General features: G+C 37.1%; 1 pseudogene; it reads right to left on the bottom strand.

The window, feature by feature from the left end:
- Nucleotides 1–5,638: 5,638 nt before the first annotated feature.
- The window catches only part of LOC114685188, a 51,959-nt pseudogene continuing 49,490 nt past the window's right edge, over nucleotides 5,639–8,107 (bottom strand).

Below are 8,107 nucleotides of genomic sequence, written 5' to 3'. Positions count from 1 at the left end.
TGAGCCGGCGGTGGAGGGCGGCTCGTCACAGTTTGTAAGCAATGCCTCACTTTTAGTTTAAGGCAGTAGACACACACAAGCTCGCTTTAATTAGTGTCCAGTGCTGATTTTTAAGTGACATTATTTCCTTAGGATTGTATGTGTTACCTAGTGACTTGCAAAAACCTTAGTAAATCCTAGGGAGTTAATGTAAGAAAACAGATACTTAATCTGTTAGCTTGTGCAGTGCAGTGAAGAAAGGCAGGATGGTAGGCGATGTTCTCCGGGGTGTCTACCTATGTGGAACCAGTCGGGTGTTCTGCCCTTTTCACTTCACTTGCTATTTTTAGTTCCTTGTTTAGGCTGATAAAAATTGGCGTAGCAAATTACTTGAAGAATTTGCCTGCTTTATATAAGTAAAGTTAGCACTTTAAGGTTTCTTTAGAGATGAGGAAAGACATTTAAATTGAAGAAAAATTCTTTCAACAGTGGACATTGTATCTGTCCAGGTAATTGCTTCCTGACTTATGGTCGATATTTTGTGCTTCTATGTTAATCATTATGAAAAGTGATTTTTGGTGGGTTTTTAAATTTTTTTTTTATTTTGGTGCTTTACTGGCTTAAGATGTTGCACATGGTTTTTTGTTTTTCTTTTTTAACCTATGCAGTTAATTCCCCCCCTAGAGATAGCATTGTGTTTAATAGTAACACTTTATACATATATGCATGTTATTTTTTTTCTTTTCGGTGGTTACTTTTAGGCTTGTTTGCAAAAGGTCCATTTTTCTTTGCTGCAGTTGTCTTTTTTGCAGAACAATAGTGTGTGCAAGTTTATGAGCAATGGAACACGCAGGTTCAATCTATTGTTTTTATTTTTTTAATCTTAACCTCTTGATCTATGCCAGAAGCAGTTTCATGTAAGTTATTTTGATGGTGAGCATATGTGTAATTCTACAGCTCTCCGGGTCTGGTTTTTGCAGTAAGTCACTAGATCCCATATTGAACACAATTTAATCTCAGTATCAGCCATTAGAGTTTTTTTACTTTGCTGTTTCTAGCTTATTTCTTACAGAGTGAGAAGTCATTCTTTGAAGAGTTTCTTTTTTCAATAGATGGTTGATGTTGGGATGTTTACTCAAATCAAGTGATGAGTGATGAACTCCAAGTCATCCTTGGAAATAGCAAATCTGTAGCCCAACATAATTATCCTTTAAACTAGAGAATATCACTTGTGAGAAAGCCATCGTGGCCACATGGCTGATCTAGAGTGGAGTGCTGAGTTCTGGCAAACAGCTGCATCTTTCTTCCAGTGAGTACCTAAACAGGGCTGATGTGAATTATGTACAGTCCAGATTTTAAGAATCATACTTTCTCGGGGCTGGAGAGATGGCTCAGAGGTTAAGAGCACCGACTGCTCTTCAGAGGTCCTGAGTTCAATTCCCAGCAACCACATGGTGGCTCACAACCATCTGTAATGAGATCTGGCGCCCTCTTCTGTATACATAATAAATAAATAAATCTTAAAAAAGCCGGGCGGTGGTGGCGCACGCCTTTAATCCCAGCACTCGGGAGGCAGAGCCAGGTGGATCTCTGTGAGTTCGAGGCCAGCCTGGGCTACCAAGTGAGTTCCAGGAGAGGCACAAAGCTACACAGAGAAACCTGTCTCGAAAAACAAAAAAAAAAAAAAAAATCTTAAAAAAAAAAAAAGAATCATACTTTCTCAGGGATCTCCACAAACTATTGGGTGTCCTCGCTGCCCCTGTGAGACAGCCTCTGTAAGGGAGAGGCCTCATGTGACTTTGTCCCTGGTGTTCCTCTGGGGACACCTGTGTGAGAAACTGCATGCTCCAGAACCAGCTCTCGTGTCCTTTGGCAATGCCGGAGTGTGAAATAGTTCAACGTGGGATTTTTCTTACTAGTAGTAACAAAGGATGATCCCAATCGGGAATCGTGATTTTTTTTTTTTGATGGTGGTCATGTTCTGTTTTGAAATAACCTCTGTGTATTTCATTTATTCTCTTTTACCTGGCGATCTCTGAGCAGGCTTCAGATTTTGACAGTTGATGAAAGATACAACAAGCATTAATGTGTGGGTGAAAAGCTTGGTGAAATTCTGAGTGAAGTTTTAGTTAAAGTTGGTTGAACTTGGGATTGACTGGGAGGCCAAAGATTTAAAAAGCAGAAGATTCTCTCAAGACACAAGTTGTGTGATAATAGTGTGTTTTGTGTGTGTGAATGAGAATTTGTAAATGTTGAATTCTAGGCTCCGACAATCATTGTTAATGCAGATCAAGCTGCAAGTATTTATGTTTTAAAACTTAAATTATAAAGCTAGTTACGTCTTTCTAACAACTAGTTTTAATGTTTATGAGCATATTTTACCTACATTACCTTTTCAGGATGTTGAGAAAGATGCATCACAAGCACAGGCTGGAGGCTGGGGGCTAGATGGTTTTGAGGAAGAGGTCTTGGTGGACTCTTTCATAGAGCAAAGGGAAGCAATGCCTTCTGGAAATGAGCTAAGTTTTAATCTAGTCTTTAAGATTAGAAGTCAAAAACAAAAATATTAAGGAAATGAAAACCTAATTGATTTTGAAGTATTGTTATGTGGAATTGAGTGGGACTTTTGAGGCTTTTCATCCAGAAAACAAGGACTTGGTTGTCAGGCCTATATTAGGCCTAAACCTTGGTGCCATGTAGTTGTACTTAAATCATTTCAATGGAAAGTGTCTTAGTGATTGGAACTTCTAGTGCAGTTTGGAGTTCTTCCATTTGAAAAATGTGATATTTGCATGGGATTGTTTGAATTTTGTTTTCTAGTCCCTCCCCATCACCACCCTCATAGTCTGAAGGTAGATTTTTCTCTTGATAAAGGAACAAAAAAAGTGAATATCTTGTTTGTAAATAGGTATCTAGTAACTAGTGGTAAAACTTGAAATGGTAGAATTTTTTAAAGCCTAATTCTAGGTAGCCTTAGGAAAATGTATCTTAATTATTTTTGAACCTGTATTCACCTTGTTTTTTTTTTTTTCCAAATATGTTAAGTTATATTTTCCTTTTTAAGAGCTGCTTCTTATTTGGGGCTACTTTTTTTTTTTTTTAATTGAGGCGTAATTCATAAAAGGGTACATTGTTTTGATGAGATTTTTTACAACTGTGGCTGGATGTCTTTCTTTAGTCTTCCAAGAAGGGCCATTTTACTTTTTTAGAGTTACTTTTTAAAGTCATGAGGTCAACAACTTGGACTACTATGCATGTAAGTGCTAATGCAAATGAAAGCCCAAGTTGACCTCCAGCAGCAGTTCATTCTATGTTGACAGTGAGAGAACACTTTGCCTGTTAGGATACTGTTACTCGTGGACTGAAATGCTGAAGAAACCCCTCCCCTATTTTGTTTTTTGCAAAAATCAAGGTATATTCTAGGGTTTCCTGGTTGACCTCAACAGATAAGCTGAGCTGATAGTCTTAGTTCAGAAATGATCTGAATGTAGATTTACAGTCTACGCGTACAGCTGACTAAGTGAGATCGCTTTCACAGTTCTGCATGTATCCCATCGACTCCCCATTAGTCACTGAACTCTTAAAACTGGTATTGTAACATTACCACAATGTTTTGCGCCAATTTTATAAACTTTACAGTGCAATATGTGTTCCTTTTCTGAGGCAAACCAAAGGTGTATTTCTCAAGGTTCTGCTGCTATCAGCAGCATTGATGGAGGATTTTTTATACATTTGTAATAGATAGAAATAAACCAGTAGCCAGACGGTGGTGGCGCACGCCTTTAATCCCAGCACTCGGGAGGCAGAGGCAGGCAGATCTCTGTGAGTTCGAGGCCAGCCTGGTCTACCAAGTGAGTTCCAGGAGAGGCGCAAAGCTACACAAGAGAAACCCTGTCTCGAAAAATCAAAAAAATAAATAAAATAAAATAAAAAATAAAATAAACCAGAAAAAAAGAAGAAAAAAAAAGTGGTGGAGGAAAAAGTGAACACTGCAAGAATACTCAAAAGGGCTGAGAGTTGCAAACACCAAGAATGGCTTTGCATAGCAAATGGAATAGAACAGCTCTGAACTATAGCTTACTTTTCCTGGTTTGGTCTGACAGAATGATTGAATGCTTTTGTGCAAAAATCAGAGCCTTAAAAACAAGGATTTGGTGAGATTGTAAAATGGTGTGCCACTTTGGCAAAACAGTTTGGTGGTTGGTCAAAATGCAAAACATTGTTACTCTGTTACTCAACAATTCTACCCTTAGGAATATATCCTCAAACTACTGAAAATGTGTACCTATAAAACATGTACATGAAGGTTTACAGCAGTGTGTTGCTAATAGTAAAAAAGTTAAAACAACTCAAATAGCTATCAAATACTGGAGAGAAATAAAATGTGACTTATTCATACAATAGAATATTATTAAGACATAAAAATGAATGAGAAACTGACAGATTAAATGACTTTGGTGAACCTTCATAATTTCATTTGTAGATCTTTCCATTTCTAATTTATAAATACATTTGGGGTTATAAATTATAAATGTACTGCCTCCTGTCAACATTGTATACTTCTATTTGATGATTTCTGTGTCAAACGTTATATGGAAATGTTTCCAAGTATTTTCTGTATTAACTGTGAATGAATAGAACAAAATAAATTGCCTGTGATGGAAAAAAAAGAATTTATACTGTATCAAACTGATAATAGAAAAATAAATAAATTAATAAAAATTTAAAATAAGAAAGAAAAAAAAACATTGATTACAAATGTAGAGCTTCTTTCCAGTATGTGTTTTTATGCATCTGAAAAATACTGAGAATTTCAAAGGCTTTACAACAATAATTACACTCATAGGGTTTCTCTCTAGTTCTAGTGTGGGTTCTTTTATGCCTTTGAAGAGTAAAGAGATGTGCAAAGGCTTTACCACACTGATTACATTCATAGGGTTTCTTCCCAGTATGTTTACTTTTATGTATTTGAAAAGTACTGAGACATAAAAAGGCTTTACCACATTGCTTACATTCATAATGTTTGTACCCAGTATGTGTTCTTTTATGATTATGAAGATTAGTGTATTGTGCAAAGGAGTTACCACAACCATTACATACAAAGGATTTCTTTCCAGTATGTGTTCTTTTATTCCTTTAAAGATGACAATTTAGTGCAAACTGTAGCCAGAATTTTCCTTCCTTGCCCACAGTCAGGACGAATCTTTGTCAGGCGCCAGTCCCACAGCCGCTCAGACCCAACGAAGTAAACACAGAGACTTATATTGCTTACAAACTGTATGGCCATGGCAGACTTCTTGCTAACTGTTCTTATAGCTTAAATTAACCCATTTCCACAAATCTATACCCTGACACACGGCTCATGGCTTACCGGCATCTTTTCATGCTGCTTGTCATCGTGGCAGCTGGCAGTGAGTCCTTCTGCCTTCCTGTTATTTTATTTCTCCTCTCTGTTAGTCCCGCCTATACTTCTTGCCTAGCCACAGGCCAATCAGTGTTTTTTTATTGACCAATCAGAGCAACTTGACATATAGACCATCCCCCAGCACAGCCAAGTGCAGACCATCTCAGACACCTGCACTCAGACCAGTGGTCCCAATCATCCTCTATGCGGACCTACTGGGTAAAGCCACAAGGAACCCGGGAGCAGGCTCCACAGGACATACAGAACATCCCACAGCAGCAAAGGCTTTACCACATTGATTACATTCATAGGGTTTCTCTCCAGTGTGGGTTCGTTCATGTATTTGGAGACTATTATGATCTGCAAAGGCTTCACCATGCTGATTACATCATACAGTTTCCTTCCAGCATGGTTTCTTTCATGTATTCAGAGATGATAGTGGTCTGTAAAGGTTTTATGACACTGAATAAGTTCATAAGATGTCTCTCCAGTGTGTTCTTTTATGCCTTTTTAGACGACTGTAATCTGCAAAGGCTTTACCACATTGCTTACATTCATAGGGTTTCTCTCCAGTATGTGTTCTTTTATGCACTTGAAGATTATTATGCCTAGCAAAGGCTTTACCACATTGATAACATACATAGGACTTCTCTCCAGTATGTGTTCTTTTATGGCTTTGAAGATTACTGTTTTGTGCAAAGGCTTTACCACAATAATTACATTCATACGATTTCTCTCCAGTATGGGTTACTTTATGTTTTCGGAGAGTACTGTCGTCTGCAAATGTTTTATCACACTGATTACATTCATAGGGTTTCTCTCCAGTATGTGTTCTTTCATGTCTTTGAAGAGTACTGGCATGCGCAAAGGCTTTACCACATTGATTACATTCATAGGGTTTCTCTCCAGTGTGTGTTCTTTTGTGCACTTGAAGACTTTGTTGACAAACAAAGGTTTTACCACATTGAGTGCATTCATAGGGTTCTTTCCAGTGTGTGTTGTTTTATGCATTTGAAGACTTCTGTACCATACAAAGGCTTTACCACACTGAGTACATTCATAGGGTTTCTCTCCAGTGTGTGTTGTTTTATGCATTTGAAGACTTTTCTGCCATGCAAAGGTTTTACCACACTTATTACATTCATAGGATTTCTCTCCAGTATGGGTTATTTTATGTACTCTGAGAGTACTGTCATCTGCAAAGGTTTTACCACACTGATTACATTCATAGGGTTTCTCTCCAGTGTGTGCTCTTTTATGTCTTTGAAGATGACTGTCTCGAGCAAAGGCTTTACCACATTGATTACATTCATGGGGTTTCTCCCCAGTATGTATTCTTTTATGAATTTGAAGATTACTGTATTGTGCAAAGGCTTTACCACAATCATTACATTTAAATGGTTTCTTTCCAGTATGCGTTCTTTTATGTCTTTGAAGATTACTGTATCGTGCAAAGGCTTTACCACATTGATTACATTCATAGGGTTTCTCTCCAGTGTGTGTTCTTTCATGCATTTGAAGATTTTTTTGACATGCTAAGACTTTACCACATTGAATGCATTCATAGTGTTTCTCTCCAGTGTATGTTTTTCTATGCATTTGAAGATGACTATAATTTGCAAAGGCTCTAACACATTGATTGCATTCATAAGGATTCTCATTAGTATTTGTTCTTTTATGCCGTTGAACAGTACTGGGATATGCAAAGGTGTTAAAACATTGAGCATGTACAGAAGGTCTCTTTCCAGTTTGACTTCTTTCTTGCCTATAAGGATAATGAGACATGTAAAAGCTTTATCACATTTAATACACTGTTGAATCTTTATGTCTGTATGAAATAATTTTACAATATGGAATAAGACCATCAGGTTTTACCACTGTGTTTACACTCATGTTTTTTCCCTTCATTAATGGTTGTTTTGCATCATTGATGGTAAGATCATTTACTACAAGGTTCACATTTACAGAATCTTTTTTCTATATAAGATTTTTCACATATTTGTAGAGAACTGGAAAAACTCAGAGCTTTACTACCCTTATTACATTTATCAATTTTCCTGTACTGTGAGTCACACTACATTTGCTAAGTAAACTAGGACAAACAAATATTTACACAGTCCTAGTATTCACAGGACATTTGTGCAGTGTCTGATAATGCATTAACAATGAAACTGCAAACCAACTATTTTTATACTTGAATCAAATTCAACAAGTGTACTCAAACCAGGAACTGCTATATATCTTCTAATTTTTCTGAGAGAGATATATGTCATGTCTTTCCATATGCCTGTGCTCATATGGCTTATATCCAGAGTCATATATGATATACCTAGTAACAGAAGTAATAAATAAAAAATTTCCACAGTGAATTCAGTTTTTATTTTCTGTCCTCATAGACATGTGGAACAGGGATTAAGATTTCTACACAACAACTGCCCCTTGACTCCTGACTCTAACTGCCCCTCTCACTAAACAGCACAGTCACAACAAGTATGTGAGTAATGTCAGCTTTACTATGAACTGTTTGCTTATTAGAAGGTTATGGAGATATGCTTATCACATCTTCAATGTGTATCCATTTTGTAAAATGAGTGGTATAAAATAAATGGAGTGACAGATGCTATGGGATGTCTTTCTGTATGCTGTGAATTTTTGTTGCTCCCATGGCTAGTAAATAATGTTCTTCTGGCACATGGCAAAGGAGCTTAGAGGCAAGTGGGGAAA

The sequence above is a fragment of the Peromyscus leucopus genome, chromosome 1, assembly GCF_004664715.2.
Source record: "Peromyscus leucopus breed LL Stock chromosome 1, UCI_PerLeu_2.1, whole genome shotgun sequence".
Taxonomy (NCBI): domain Eukaryota; kingdom Metazoa; phylum Chordata; class Mammalia; order Rodentia; family Cricetidae; genus Peromyscus; species Peromyscus leucopus.
This window is presented reverse-complemented; position numbering and strand designations above follow the sequence as displayed.